General features: G+C 38.4%; 1 long non-coding RNA gene across 1 annotated transcript; it reads right to left on the reverse strand.

The window, feature by feature from the left end:
• Positions 1-1,755: 1,755 nt before the first annotated feature.
• On the reverse strand, positions 1,756-10,857 carry LOC120006670. Its single transcript, XR_005470062.1, has 3 exons — positions 10,255-10,857; positions 9,280-9,715; positions 1,756-2,514 (listed from the first exon to the last, which is right to left on the reverse strand). It is a non-coding gene; the product is annotated as an uncharacterized LOC120006670 (long non-coding RNA).
• Between the last annotated feature and the right edge of the window lie 5,055 nt (positions 10,858-15,912).

Here is a 15,912-nt window from a genome sequence, read left to right on the forward strand (position 1 = left end):
GCCTTTCATATTTAATATCAACCCATAGTCTCTCTCATGTGGGTGAATTAATGCAACACGCTCTTCGCACTGGCACTTGCAGACCCACCATTACCTATAATCTTGCAAATCCTTATCAGTGCCTGTATTTCTCCTATCATTAGCTTTCATAAAAACATCCAATAGCTTTTCCTAGGGCCTCTACCACATCATTGGAGTGACAGATCAACGGAAGTCCCTAGATCTAAACCTAGTAGGGTATTTCTTTGAAGTTGAGATTAGAGGTCGTCATCCCCGCTTCCAGTTTTTGCAAAACCAACAAGTGATTGTCAAAGTACCATGGCGCTTCCTCCAAATCTTCATAAGAGAGATGATTTGGGAATGTAAATTGAAACCCCAGCCGCTGTCTTGTTTGCAATCCGATGAGAGAAATTTCTCGTCTAAACTATTTTTGAATTCATGGAGGTTTTCCACCATTTTCGTTGAGTCTAATTCTACAATTTCTTCCTCATGATACGCACCTTCGACCTTAACCTAGCAATAGAAGGTTATGGAACACAGGAGAAGAATACAGAAAGAATGATAGAAGACTGAACAAGAGGAGATACTTTTCATTTCATAAAACTGCCAAATACAACTAAGTGTCTCTCTAATATACTAATCTTTCACACGTGATGCTAACAGAATCATACACGTGACACTATATCAATGGAGGAACTTCTAAAAATACAATTTAGCCGCACAAAAAAAAAAAAAAAAGAGTTCCATAAGATGAAGTAGATCGTTCAAAAAATGAACAATGTTTACAATGAAAGATGACAATGAGTGTACAAACATTCATTCAAAAAATCTAGGGGGAAAAAAAGAAGAAAATTGTAGAATTCTAAGTAATTGAAGCTCAACAGTATTATTATATCATCTGAATTTAAGATTATAGCTTGTCAAAACAAAATTATGATAATAGGAAAAGAAAGAAAAATTCATTAAGATACTTCCAAATTTTATTAAGGGTAATACTTCGACTTCTATAGCAGTACTATACAACTATCCTTGCAGGTCCCAACTTACACATTTTAAATCAAATTCTTCTATGCCATATAAAAAATAAAAAATTCTTGGACATAAGAATTAAAAAAATAAAACAAGGTCTAGCAGCAGTATGTGTAAAATAGGGAAAACACACAAAAAATAATTAATAAACAAAGTAATGATAGCTTAAAATTTTTAGTTCAAACATAGGACCGACTCTCTAAAGCTCCCAACAATTCATTGGAAGGTCCTCTTCGAACCCTGTCAGTCATTGTAGTGAGAAAAGAAGAGTATTGTACAATAAAATTATCAGTACTGAATTGTTAAATGAGCCAAGGAATGGTTGAAAATTTTGCGTATTGTACAATAAAATTATCAGTACTGAATTCGTAGTTCTCATTGACATTCAACAAATGATGAGACATTTTTCTAGAGATAACATCCTACCTCTACAATTCAAAGCTTGATCAACATCACAAATTTATGTAACACTATTCAGACAAAGTCTAAGAAACAGCTTCAAAAGAAACGTTAAGGCAGAGCCTCCACAAGGCAATCGACGTTGATGAAATGGCAAGGAAATGTAGCAGAATGTAGGGAGATTTGTTGCAAAAAAAAAGAAAAGGAATCTTATAAGAGTGTATGATGACTACTACAAACTGCACAAATGAAATGGAAAAAGACCAGCTTTTTTTTTAAAAAAGGGTCCAGGACGGCAGGACCCATATATTGAAAAATGATGGCAAAAGCACTCTAGCCACCCATAAGGTGGAATACAAATCGTAACTACCAAAATTACACCCTTTCCTTTATAAAGAGAAGTACCTGCATCTTCAAATCATCTAAACAAAAAGTCACCATCTTCAAGCAATATCCTGTTGCCAGCATTGTTTATCAGTTTCCACAATGAAGCTCTTCAACAAGTATATAGTAAAAGATGTGGCAGCGAGTATCGATGAAGGTCATAAAAGTCCCTCTGCCCCTCGACCCTACCCTTCTCTCATACACGCGAGAACGCATTTCAACTCATTTCTCCCTCCACCAACTTTTCACCCTTGACTCCATTGCTCTCTTGCCAGTTTCAAAAGTGCAGACAAACATCTATGCACTCGTGCTCTTGTCTATATCATATCATAACATTACGTTAGCTTGCCATGTCTTTAAAGGTCATACAAGTAAATTTATCAATACTTAACAAGGCAAACACAAAATTACATGCCAACTATACATGCCTATGGAGCAAATCAACAAGCATAAAACATCAAGCCAAGTGACATAAACACTTCCATGTTTCAAATCCATAAACCATATCACATTCAGGCAGCTTGACAAGGCATTGTGCATATCTTCTGGCATTCCCCTAATCGTCCTTTGAACACGTAATTTCAATGTAGGAACTATAAAGTGTGATTGCACCCACAAGATACCACCTTACGTAATTGTCATCGTGCACACTGGAATAGGTGGTCTTGAAGGTTCTTTAATTCTTTGGATAGGTGAAGTTCCCTGCAGAAATATTAGGAAAGAAACAGAGGCAGCGTTAGAATTAAACACCTGGCAATCCTAGTAAAGCTTGAAAAATATGCCACGAATGCAAGGTAGGCAACAACGAAAATTTGAAGGAGAATCACCTTCGGAGGGGAAGGAAATAATAGCAGTAGGTAGAAAACTAAGGACTGATGTGCAAAGATGAAGAAAGCTATTAATAGCTAAGTATGCAAAGAGTAGGATTTCAAAGGTCTCCAGAATGTAAAACAAGAAAAAGAGAAAAGGCAGACATTAATAAACTTAAGGCTCCAAACTATCAAAAGGCAAATCAATGTTAATCCAAACGGATCGGCCGGATTAAACGGAACAAATATTCAAACCATTGACTATCAAAATAAAAGAAGGGTTCAAGGTAATTAATTATTTCAGCACTACTTTGAGAATATTTGCTGGTGATTAATCTTGAGACTAACACAAGCGTCGGAGTGTTTGCGGCCGTACCACGGCCGTCAGGCTCGCTAACCTTTGTCGTTTTCAGGGTTAGAGTAGCGAATATTCAAGGGAGTTCTAGCCGAACAGACTATAAGCCTGTTTTGGAGTGTTTAGATAGAGTGTAATTTTTATTCACTACATTTTGGCGATCACAGTGGGAGAAGGATATCTTTTCCACGAAGAAATACTTTCAACTATATTGACACGAAGCAAGCTAGAATTCTAAGACCACCATCATACGGGAAGTCAGAGGGCAGAGTGACCCCTAGCAACAACTAAATGAAGAAGAGGTAGCACAAGGAGCCATTCCCTAGGCCAACGATAGAGGTATCACCTCGCCAACTGTTAATGTACCAGGGAGAGGGTTGCTCCCAACTAAGACCAAGATGGAGGAGGAGATCTATTGAACACCACAATATCTGGAGTCCTTGAAGTAGGGGTTTACCGAAGTGAGGTAGAAGAAAAAATTCTCACTCGAAAGCCCTCCACAAAGGACAGATAACCAAATTTCTTAGGGTTGAGGCGAATCACGCTCAGAGAGGACACAATTGCCTGACAGACAATCGTACACCAAAAACGCATAAGGGAGCGACATTCCCACCATGTCGAAGCAAACCCCAGGAACCAAGAAACAGGGACAATAAAGTGTATTGGAATGATAATGAGCAAGACGCAATGAGAGCCAACCTATTTATAAGGCCAACAAAGGGTCATCTTTTTGAAATGACTCCCTCCCAATTCACGCAGGAGATCAGAAAGTGAGAAGTGCCAAGAAGGTTAGTTATGCCTACATTCGGGCAGTTCAACAGCCGAATTGACCTTATCGAGCTGGACTAGTTCATGCGTAGGATAATCTTATGGCAAGGGTACGAGACAATCCTCTGCAAAATCTTTCCATCGTCCTTAGTACGAGTCGCATCTTGATGATTCCACCAACTCCCACCAAACTCAATATCCACATAGTGGGAATTGGCGAAGCAATTCATCAATTGATTTATTGCTAGGAGCCGAGAACCAAAAAACTCAGCACCCTCATAACCATGAAGCTGAAGTGTGGAGAAGAAATTTCTGACTATCTGTCTTGTTACTTGGAGGTGTACGCGGATGTGGAAGGATGTAATGAGTGAACGATGGAAACATCCTTCAGCATAGGGTTGCTGAAAGAGTGTAAGCTTAAATAGTCCTCAACACTCTACAAGCAAAAAACCATAGCAACCCTACAAGATCAGGTATAGAGGTATTCGAAGGTGGAGGTAGCCAAGGGAAAGAGGTCGATCTCGCTTAAGAGGGAGGAAAATAAACCCCAATAAAACCAATCCAGGCATGACAGCATAAACAACTCTAGTCAGACAAAGTCAAGCAGGACATCATGAAACTCCGCAAATAGCGTGGAATTCACTATGCCTATCCACAAGATCTTTTAACAGATCCGAGAGGAGCCTTATATCGTCATGCCATGAAGGATGACAGGAAACCCAACAAAAGGGACGGAAGGAGGTGTTGTTCTTTTTATAGAGACAGTGCACACTTGACTGGAGAATGTGCCAACCAGTGCCAACACTTGGAAAACATCGTAAGACAGAGGAAGTTGGCATAGTTTCTAAAACAAAAATGCTAAATATCCCAACATTTGTTGTCCCAAGTCTTTCCCAGGGCATTTGCACAAAGGCTTGATGACATGGACACCACATTTGAAGTTTAAATTTCCCTCCTCTCCCACTCCTCTTTTGTTTAAAATTTGAAAATTAAATACTTCCTTTTTTATCTTCTACTTCCCCCTCTTCCACTTTCATGATTTCATCCTCTCTATCATTTAACCTAAAACATACAGGTAAAGCATATATACACAAATTATAGTGAAAACATACATTTACACCAAAAAGCAACCTAAAACACACAAACGGAAACAATGTAACTCATTCAAACAATCAAGTAAAGCATCATATACACCAATTACACCGAAACAAAAACAAATACAACTCATTTATTTACACCAAAACAGTTCAGTGTACATTAAAAAGAACAATACACAAAACAGTGCAATATAAACTAATTACATTCAGAAGAAAACAATGCAATATGTTGGAAGTAGCCAAAGACACTAGAGGTGGAGGTGGGGGAAGACGCTGCTAGAGGTAGTTGGATCGACAAATTACGTTGTTTTAAAACAATGTAATTGCTTTGGTTGCTGATTTTCGATAGCTATCTAGCCAAAAAATGAGTGGGTAAGGTACTCCTCGATGTGTGGAGTCCAAATATGGGGTCAGATGCTGGAGACGTTGCTGGAGGTTACTGGATCAACGCAATTTGTGTCGCGGTGGTGGTGGTGCTCTCGTGAGAGTACGAGAGAGAAAGAGAGAGTGAGTGTTTATATAGACAATAGGGCTTAGGTGGCATGTTGATGTGGAATGCCACATGGGATTAGGAAGAATTGAGACAATATTTGTTAGGCTATTTAGCAGGACAGTTTTTGTTCGTAGCTGAAGTACAAGGGCAACAGGGTGACGCCCCATTAAGAGTGATCAATGTCATTACTCTGGAAAAGCGGGGCACATGACATGGCGACATTTAACAGTGCAATATTCCCATCACAACTAGGAATAGTTGGGAACCCTACACCTAACAAGTTGAAAAAGATGGGTGAATATTACATTTTCAGACGAGGATCTGATTGGTGTAGACCCTACGCATAATGACGCCTTAAAAATGATTATGAGAGTCTGCAGCTGTGATGTGAGATGAGTGCTCGTGGACCAGGAAAGTGCAGTGAATATCATGTATTATCCCTTGTTCGAGAAGTTGGGCCTCAGACAGGCCGATCTGGTCTTACAGATGGCTTGTTTAGTTGGATTCAACGAGAATTATTTTTACCCCCTGCGGAAGGTTAGAACGAGTGATAGGGTGGGACCAAAAAAATTGATAAAATTTTAGTGGTACAAGGTAGAAGGACCAATAACGCTATCCTTGGAAAACCGTGGCTCCTTCCCATGGAGGTTGTATCATAAACTAACCACAAACCTTTCGATTCCCCCACATAATGAAAAGATGCATGAAGTAAGCGGAAATAGACCCGACCACAGCAATAAGTGGCAAGTAGTCGAAGGGTGATAGAATCGCATCAGATCAGCACCCTAGTAGGAGAATCATCATAGAGGCCAAATCGAGTACAAACCCTGGTACAAAGTCCATAGAAAAGCTAGAGAAATGAAGTGAGTTAAGAAACTTCCGAGCATACTCCGAACCCAAGGAACAATTCCTCGAAGGTCTATGGGTCAAACACCTCTTTCTCGCGTATGGAACAAAGGTTGTCATTCCACTAGAGATTGGCCTCCTGACTATTCGAACATTAGACTTCGAACGAAGGAAAAATAATAACGCTCTAGCCCTCAACCTGGATCTTACTGAAGAAAAGAGAGAGCAAACGACATTAAAATTAGCTTCTTACCAATAAGAACTCGCTAGCCTCCATGACAAAAAAGTAAGACTGAGTAGCTTCTAGGTAGGAGATTTAGTTTTGAGAAAGGTGTTAAACACTACAAGAAACCCCCAAGATAGGAAGTTTGGGGCAAACTAAGAAGGCCCAAACAAAGTGACATCCACCAGTGGATGGGGGCATACAAAATCGAGGATCTTGCAGGAAAAGCTATCCAAAGGCAATGGAATGCAGCAAAGCTTATAAAATTTTATGCATGGATTAAATTCTCTTAGTCATGCTGTAATAAAATTGGGAAGCTCTATGGGAGATATATTCACATGTACATGACTCTTCATAAATAAATGCAAACCTGAAGCTGACACTTATCTAATCATTATTTTCATATACGTCTAAGGGAATATGAAATCTTGGGTTTATTAAAAGAACCCAAGGGTTTCCTCAGTGAGGTTTTGGATGAATCGACCCAAGCCGATAGTCCATAAAAAGTCCAAGGGACTTTCCAACTGCGTTGTCAAATGCGCACGCTTAAAGTGAGCGAGGCGGAGCGCACGAATCGCACCTCGCTCCAGCTCTTTTTGCTTACCTTCCAGAGGTGCGATGATGCACACACTTCTAGCAAAGCACAAGGCATAAAGACGCGTGTGCCTCTCTCACTTCTTGTATGTTGGGCTTTTTGGATATGGGCTTGATATTAAGAAATTTCGACCCACCTTCAGCTAAATCAGCCTTAAACCTTTGATGTTCTTCTTCATTCTTACAAGTCACGGCTGTTACAGCTGAACGGGTTGCAACCGTCACAGTTGAAAAACTTCTCGATTATTGACAGTTCTATTGCGGTTTGCAATATTGAACTTCTCGATTATTATCTATTTTTATAACACTATTTGTAAGGATCTATTACATATTATTATACACACACATATATTACTATATACATCCACCCAACTGATATATACATATATATTATTATTATTATATTATAATATACACCCACTCAACTAATATATATCAGTGTCGTCAACTCATCTCAACTGAGGTATTTTATACACTCAAAATTCAAGGCTCCATTGATATTATTATTATATATTATAGATTATTAGATACACTCAAGTCTCAAGACTGTCCACTAATACATTATTATAATTTTGTTGACTCGTGTGTCACTGTGCTAAAATATATATAGTTTGTTATTGTTTTTATATTTATTAAATAATTTATAAACATTACGCTTCATGTATTTTGAAACATGCGCTTTGTGCTTTGAAGCAAAGCGATGCCTTTGAGCTTCAAGTGCGCAAAGTGTACTTGACAACACTACTTTCCAAATATTGTGTTTCATAAGAAACCCAAGAAATTCCTCCATGAGGTTTTCGATGGATCAACCAAATCCGATAGTACATAAAAAGGTCCAAGGAACTTCCTACATATTGGGTTTGCTTAAAAACCAGGGGTTCCTCCATGAGCTTATGGATGGATCGACCAAATCTGATAGTCCACAAAAATGTCCAAAGGACTTCCCAAATATTGGGTTTGCCTAAAAAATCTAAGGGGTTCCCTATGAAGTTTTGGATGGATTCGCGAAGTAAAAAAAAAAAAGCCATAAATAATCAAAGTACAAAAAGCCATAGACAATGCAAGTTCGAAAAGCAATAAAGAAAAAGATACTAAAGGCATAAAGCTAGATGCATAGTAGTCTTTATTGATTGAGCAAAAGATGAAAAAATTCGCCCGTAGGCCTACCAAAAGGTAAAAAGGTTGCAAAATTCCTATGCCTAAGTTTGGGGATTAGCTAATCCCTCAGAGACCGTTTCCCCAAATACTGGAGGATGAAGGCCAAAAGGCACAAGAAGAGAGTTGGCCTCATGACCGACCTCAATTTGTCCCTGCTTGGCCTGACATCCCCAACAGCGACAACCTCCATCAACCTCAACAAAAATTGAACTAGAGTGTTTGATTTTTGTAGTTGCCTAAACATTCTCGACAGCGGATAGCTCAATTTCTGAAGAAGGGAAAAATAGTAAATATGTGCTGTTGAAGGCCTTCAACAACGGGAAAGTTGATTAGACTTTGACTCTATAACGAAGAATCCTTAGGAACCATCAGATCTATAATAGCCTCACCCCGTCCCTGGCGATAGGTTATATTCTTTAAGAACTCCAGAGTAATCCTCGAAGGCCTTGTCAAAAACTTTTTCAACAACATTCTTTTCACGGGTAAGTATGATGGCCAAGGTCTTATTCTGATTGGCCTCCAGCTATTTGTTATGCTCCTCCATGTTGGCGAACCAATTTTCAGGTTCTCCAACTTAGCATTCTTAGCTTAAGCCTAGGTATTGTATTTAGAAAATTCGAATGTAGCCGTAGCAACATCAGCCTTCAACTTGTCATTGGCTGGTTTATTTACCTCATTCTAACCTTTCAAGTTCATTAAAGCCTCACTGCGTCCCTAGAGATGGGTCATATTCGCTTGATCTTTAAGAACTCCATAGTACTATTGGAATACCTCATCAAAAATCCTTTTCAGCAGTCTACTTTTCATGGGTAAGTACACTAACTAAGGTCTCATTTAGATCGGCTTCCAGCTATTTGTTATACTTCTCCATGTTCGCAGACCTAACTTTTGGGTTCTCCAACTCAGCATTCTTAGCCTGAGCCTTGGCCTTGTAGTTAGAAAGTTTGGTTGTAGCCACAGTAAGATTATCCTTCAACTGTCATTGGCCCTAACCACCTGCATATGCTGATCATTCTCATCCCAAGCCCTTGTTCAACTAATGCAACTTGAGAACACTGCACGAAAAGTGTCAGAATAAAACTAAGTGTTTGTTAAAAGAAGTCAATGCTAATAAAATTACTAACCTGCATAATATAACGAGAAGCACATTCTCTAAGCTCCTCGTCGGGAGCATTCTCCCACCAATGCTGATCGGCTAGGATAGATGCAGCTGACAAAACAGCAAGGCTAACCCCTTCATCCCGTACATAGCAGTCCCTTGTGCAATGCCAACTATTGATACTAGGGGTGAAAACCAATCTATCCCCATCCCCAAAACGAGATGAAGGAGAGGTTGAGCTCTTAACAGAATGTCGGGAGTCAAGAGATTTCTTTCTTCTTTGGCCCCCAATAGTAGGATTGATTTCTCGAACCCTCTTCCCGAGATTAGCGGGGGAGGAGGTGGCGCAGCCGGAGGCAGCACTGACGTAGATGGAGTAACTCAACGTGCCTCAGCAAAAGGCCTTAGGAATATGGGAGCATGTGTTCTAGTCATATCAACGTTCAGAGCGGGAGGAGAACCTGCAAGAATTGATTAACTTAGAGGAAAAACGCACAACCTATCTGCAGAAATGAGCAAGCAATAGACGTACCTATAGACTCTAAAAGTGAGAAATCAAAGTTTGTGAGATCGTCTACACTAATCTATTAGGTATCCAACTACTCCTTAAGTCCAAATGACATAAGGGAGTTCTTCAAAATTATTCAATTCTTTGAAGTTACCCGACTCCACTACTTGCGGCACTATTATATCAATCCATTATTGTGGATGAAGTGCCTGAAGAAGTTGACAACATCAACCTTAGATGCATCAGAGGGACATGCTATGTTCACCCTCACAGTCGGCTTATAAGCAAGGACATGGAGGGCCAAACGACCTAAACCCGGGGGCCGAGGTGGTTGCACAATTCATTCAAGTTCGGACATTCAGCTCGATCTTGAATATCCCGATTGGTTGGAATGACTAGAAAGGAAGATCCTGGTATGGTTAGCTCAGAAGCAAAGAAATTATCCAATCAGAATAAGATCTCCCAAGATGAGACTGAACCAACCCAGCATACCTAGCGTGCGGAAGATAGTGTTCGAAGTTCGGACTCCCTTCAAGACTGGGGCCAAACTCCTAACCGTGGCCGTTGATCAAGAAAGCTTTTCCTCGCTATCCTTAGCACAGAAAGGAAGTCAATGGATGAGCGCCTTACCTGCTTTCCTAGGGAATAGTGCTACTTGTCTTGGTGACCACAATGTTTGGGGAGTAAATCCTTTCTAGGCCAACAGGTCTGAGGCCGAAAAGATGGACACTATTGAAGACGTCTATGTCGTTTACTATCTTACAAAAATTCGAGCTCACCTGATAAGGGGCAAGGGTGAACATCATCAACATCTCCTTGAAAAACTCGGATTAAGGGAATCTAAGGCCATCATCAACAACTGCCATTAGGGAAACTAAACCCAACTATAAGGGGTCACCCTTTTAAGCAAGGCTAAGCTTGTAATCAAGAGGAAAGCCATAGCTATTGACCCAACAGCGGAGCTCCATAATGTCTCAACAGAAGTCGGCGTACTTCCCCATGAGAAAATCACGGGAAACACTAGCACAAAGGAGGGATAGAAAGGATTCACGTACTTACAACCAGTGTTTTCAAATGCGACAAACGTAAGGCGAGGCGTTATGCCCTCCACTAGGCAAGGCATAAGTATTGATATGTTGAGGCGTAAGTTTTCAAGAAAAATGTTTTTTATATTAAAAATATATAAATATAATAGAAAAAAAGATATATAATAATTAACTTTGTTTGAAAAAAAAAATATAGATATATATAGATATATATATATATATATGGAGAGGAGCAGTAGAGCACAACACCTATCAAGATGTATGTGACACGTGTTTCTTACTTTTTTTGTAGCTTCTTTGAAAAGCTTTAAAGGCTTTATCCTCTTACCTTTATTTTTATTTTAAATTTTAAATTTTACTAAGTCTTTCACTTGACTCTCTCTCCTCTTCAATGAAAATCGAGTTTTTTTTGAAGAACCTCTCTCATCCGAAAATGGAGTTTTTGGACATCTTCATGTTTAGGGCTGGGCATGGGAAGGTATTATCAGTCATTATCAATCAATCGACCCATTACCGGCCAACCGATAATCAACCGTCAACCGTCAACCGACCCATGGGAGTCAGGCAATCATATGTGGGTCGGTTGATGGTTCCTAAAATACCCAATTATCGGCCAACCGACTTAAAATAAGATATGAGCCAAGTATTACAAATCCATAAAAGCCCAAATATTAAAGTTTCTAGAACTCTCTCCACTCTTAAAAGTCTGTTCTAACTCTCAAATCTTGCACTCTATCTGTCTCTTACTCTCACTCTAAAATTTCCTCTTTTCCCTCACTCTCTCTCTCTCTCAATCTCACTCTCAGATGTCATCTTTGCCCTCACTCACTCTCTCTCTCTCTGTGTCAGATTTCTTTTTGCCCTCAAATTAGTTGGTGTTAGGGATTTGGTGTTGGATCTTCATATGGGTATTTTGTGTTGGATCTTCTCTCAATCTACTCCTTGACGGATGATTTGGTGTTAGTTTCGAGTTCCATTTTCTTGGTTTGAGCTTGAATTGTTATGGTGGGCGCTTCTTCGTGTGTGTGCGCTTCCTATTCGTGTAATTATGTTTGTGTCCGCTGGTTTGAGCCCTAAAAGACAATTAAAAGTCAAAACGGCGAAGTTTTGGGTTGTTTCCTGCAATACACACGCACTGTACGCCTCAATAAAATGTACCGTTTTATACGTTTTTGTTAATTAAACGTACGCTTAACGGGTTGAGCCTTTTTCGCACGCATCAGTGCATTTTAAACCAAAAACTTATCAATGCGCCCCTCGTTAACCTTTTTAAAAACACTGCTTACAACTAATGAAGATATCCTTTCTGTGAAACGAAGCATGACAGTGAAAGCCTGGGGAACGACTGTTCGCCTGGAGTGAAGAACAAGAAGAAAGAAGTTGGAGATGCTGGAGTATGAGTGAAAGCGACATTGAGACATAATTACATATAGCTTATTAGATGCTACGTGATTCCTAATAAACACAGAGCCAAGGCTTGTCTACTATATGACATGCTCATTTAATCATGTATTTGTCCACAAAAATAAAAGTATAATTAAATAAAAAAATATAAACAAGTATGATACTGTGTTTTTCCAAGCTAGTATTCATAATGTTGAACATGCCTAGAAGTCATTTCCAAACGTGGCTTAGAACACTAGGGAAAACCCTAGTCATGCTCCTTGTGTTTTTGGCCGCGAGTCTCCTTCAGGTGTAGGGCATTTTTCCTTGCATCGTCTCTACCATGATTCCATGTTTGCGACTTCCAGTGGCTGTCCAGAAGTGTATCTAATCTAGAAAATATTTTGATTACTCAAGAAATTAAGTTACAAACCAAAACAATCTATAGAAACACTCCAAAGATAATCTGAAATTTCTACTACACACGCATATTATTTTTGTTATTGTAGTTTCACAGCTACTTTTCTTCATGATTTATACATGCGTTTCCATTCATAACACCACTAAGATATAGGGTATGGTTTGGGAAACAATTTTGACAGCAGCATATATTGTAGACAATACATGCTGGTAAAAAATGGTAGCATATATGGTTCCTGAAATGCTAGTAGCTTTGGTTGTATTTTTGTTGGAAGTATATATGCTGTTAAAATTGTTGTGAAAATTACTTTCAGAGGTATTATGCATATGATTGTAGTAGCAAAAATCATATCAATGACCTTCTGCGTTCGAGCACAACAAGAAGGAAGAGCTACCAGGTGGTTCAAAATACTCTAGATTGAAATTGATAAAGAATAACTCAAGAAAATGAGATAAACCTACAAGTGGAACATAATAGAGGAGTTCAACAAATCAATGCTAGCGGTATTGTGCCCGATAATGAAAGTCATCTCCATCATCACGTATATAAGAAAAGGCAAGAAGATTCATGTTTTACAATCATAAACAAACCAATTTCATAACAGCAGCCACAAGCCCTAATAAACCTGTAAATGGAACATAACAGAAGATACAAATTTGAATTGAAGACGAGAAACCCTTATCGGTGTGTGAACGAAGCAATCGACGATTTGGTGTCGTCGAAAGAGGTCGTGCAGTAAGAATCTAGGACGTGACTTTGATGTGTTACGAATGCCTTTTACACTGAGTGGTATAAGCGACAAATCATACAAATTGGAAATGGTCTCAAAATTGTTGAAATGTCAACAATTTTGAAATAGTGACAAAATAGTCCGAAAATTGCTTAGGATTTTGCCCCCTAATATTGTCGTTTGGTGGCTCTGTACAATATATGCTAGTTGAACAATATATTGTGGTCTTAAATTGTTAACCAAACAGGGACATAGTACAAAAAGTTTTGTATCTTGAGGAATGCTTACAAGTGATTCTCACGAATTACAAAACATAGAAACTATAAATCTGGAAAAAAAAATAACTTTACAAAAAATATCTCTTGGGTAGAATAGGGCTACAAAACAAGTGTTAGTGACATCCAAACATGCACAAAATATATTGCACACCCTAGGCACTAGCGCACAACTATTTTTCTTGTGAATCTTTGTGTTAAACTCGATTTCATACATACTAAGTACGCTCCGATACCATTTGTTGACTTTGGAATTAAATTTAAACATGTGCTTAAACGTTTTATGATCGACTTAGCAGAGGCATGAATCAAATAACTTAACGAGCAACGCCCTACGACCTATATAGGTATCACGGCCAACATGTGTGTTTGTCTAGCATGTATCTAAAAATTTATTTAATCAAAAACAATAACATACTTCTAACATGGCATACATGCATACAAGATATATTTTTATTCTTTGTAAATAATCTTAGCATAATTCTAAGTTTATATCCATACAAAAACAATCCTAGATCTAATCATACAAGCATGGCATCCAAGTAAGAGGCAAAGAACCAACCTTTTCATTATCGAGGTCCTAAGCCTTCTTCATTTCTTGGTCACGAACTCATAATACATCCTACTATCTTGGAAATACTACGTCGTTTCTTTGGTATTCCCCTTAATCTTCCTACAAAAAAGCAAACAAAAATCTCCTAGGGTGAGCCTATGTCACACGGTGAAGACCTCCTTGTTTTCAAACCTTTTTTTCCAGCTTTTTTAGTTCAAATTTAAAAATGAGATAAAAATATATATTTATAGGAAAACCCTAGAGTAGAGAATTAAGAGCCAACCCTTAAGTAGAATTAGGAATTCTACTAGAGGGGGAAGGGGCTGCCATAAACCCCCTTGAACACGGCCCACATTGGGCAGCACACCCGCATGTTGCTTTAGGCAACACAAGGCCTCTTGGCCGCACCTAGGGGAGCCCAAACCTTTTTGGGTTTGCATACACTCTCTCGGACCTACATGCACCCTGACTGACTCCACACTGCATTTCTAAATTTTAATTTCATAAAAATTAATTTACAATCTAAATTAAAAAAATGAAAAAACCTATTTTTTTTAAAATAAACATTAGGTACATGGAATATTTATATCCTTACAAAATTAATTTTATTCTTGGCTTCTATTGGTATACCAATACCCATAAAATTAAGTCTATTTGTAATACATAATCTATCATTGAGATTTTTAATAGCCAACACGACTTTAGATATTCTTGTCGATCTTCATTAATAGGACAATATATTAAAATGGAATAACCAAGGCAACTCCGCATGACATAAATATCGAGGCTCCTAAAATATTAATCTTTACTATCAAACCCTATGACTAAAAATAATATTTTGATCCATTGTTCGTATGTCATCACCTGAACTATGGATGCATTCTCAAACTTGCAAGATACTTACATCAAGGTTTTCATTTAGTAGCATGTCCTTAACTTGTGAGATTGTACGAAATTGTACGAATACATCCTCCATGCCACACCTGGTAAGTTGGAGTGAGTGATTGTGTACTACAAACACTCCAAAATCCATATTTCCCCCGACCTATTGGTTCCCTTATATCTATCCACTACGCGTATTAAATTGGCACGTTGATCAATTTAAATACTAATGCTTGATCCATAAGGATCATTGTGTACAATTTCAGGGTAAATTAATTTGAACCTCTCATGTGTGTGCTTACACTTCCGTGACCAAAAGTATATGAATGATTATATTGCAAATGTGCTCTCACAGCCCATTGGCATGAATTCATCGAGCATCTCACTCACTGATGAATCAAAACACACACACTATGAGTGCAAGAGTAAGAGTATTGACATGCTCAAGCTTAAGAGATATCATATTCTCACAACTATAGGATGAACAACTCTTTTATAATACATTCTGCTTGTTCATTCCTATGTAAGTCCATCAATGTTTGTGTGATGCATCAATCTGAGAATCCTCTAAAGTAATCAAGGCAAGCCACTCCCCAATAGGAGATGTGCGCGCACTACAACCTATATCAGCAAAGTGTTTTGCTTTGTTAATCTGGCTAACTTTACTTGTTTCGAATAAAATATCAAATCTTGTGTCTATTCAAACTCACACTCAACGTGTATTGAGTATCTAAGATTCTTATATCTAGCATCCTCAGACATGAATAGAATAATCATATAAATGAAATGCATATAACAAAATATTTAAACACAATGCAACGATAAATGTTTATCTATGTATCTCAAAATTTATCATTATA

This window comes from Tripterygium wilfordii, chromosome 9, assembly GCF_013401445.1.
Source record: "Tripterygium wilfordii isolate XIE 37 chromosome 9, ASM1340144v1, whole genome shotgun sequence".
NCBI classification, from domain to species: domain Eukaryota; kingdom Viridiplantae; phylum Streptophyta; class Magnoliopsida; order Celastrales; family Celastraceae; genus Tripterygium; species Tripterygium wilfordii.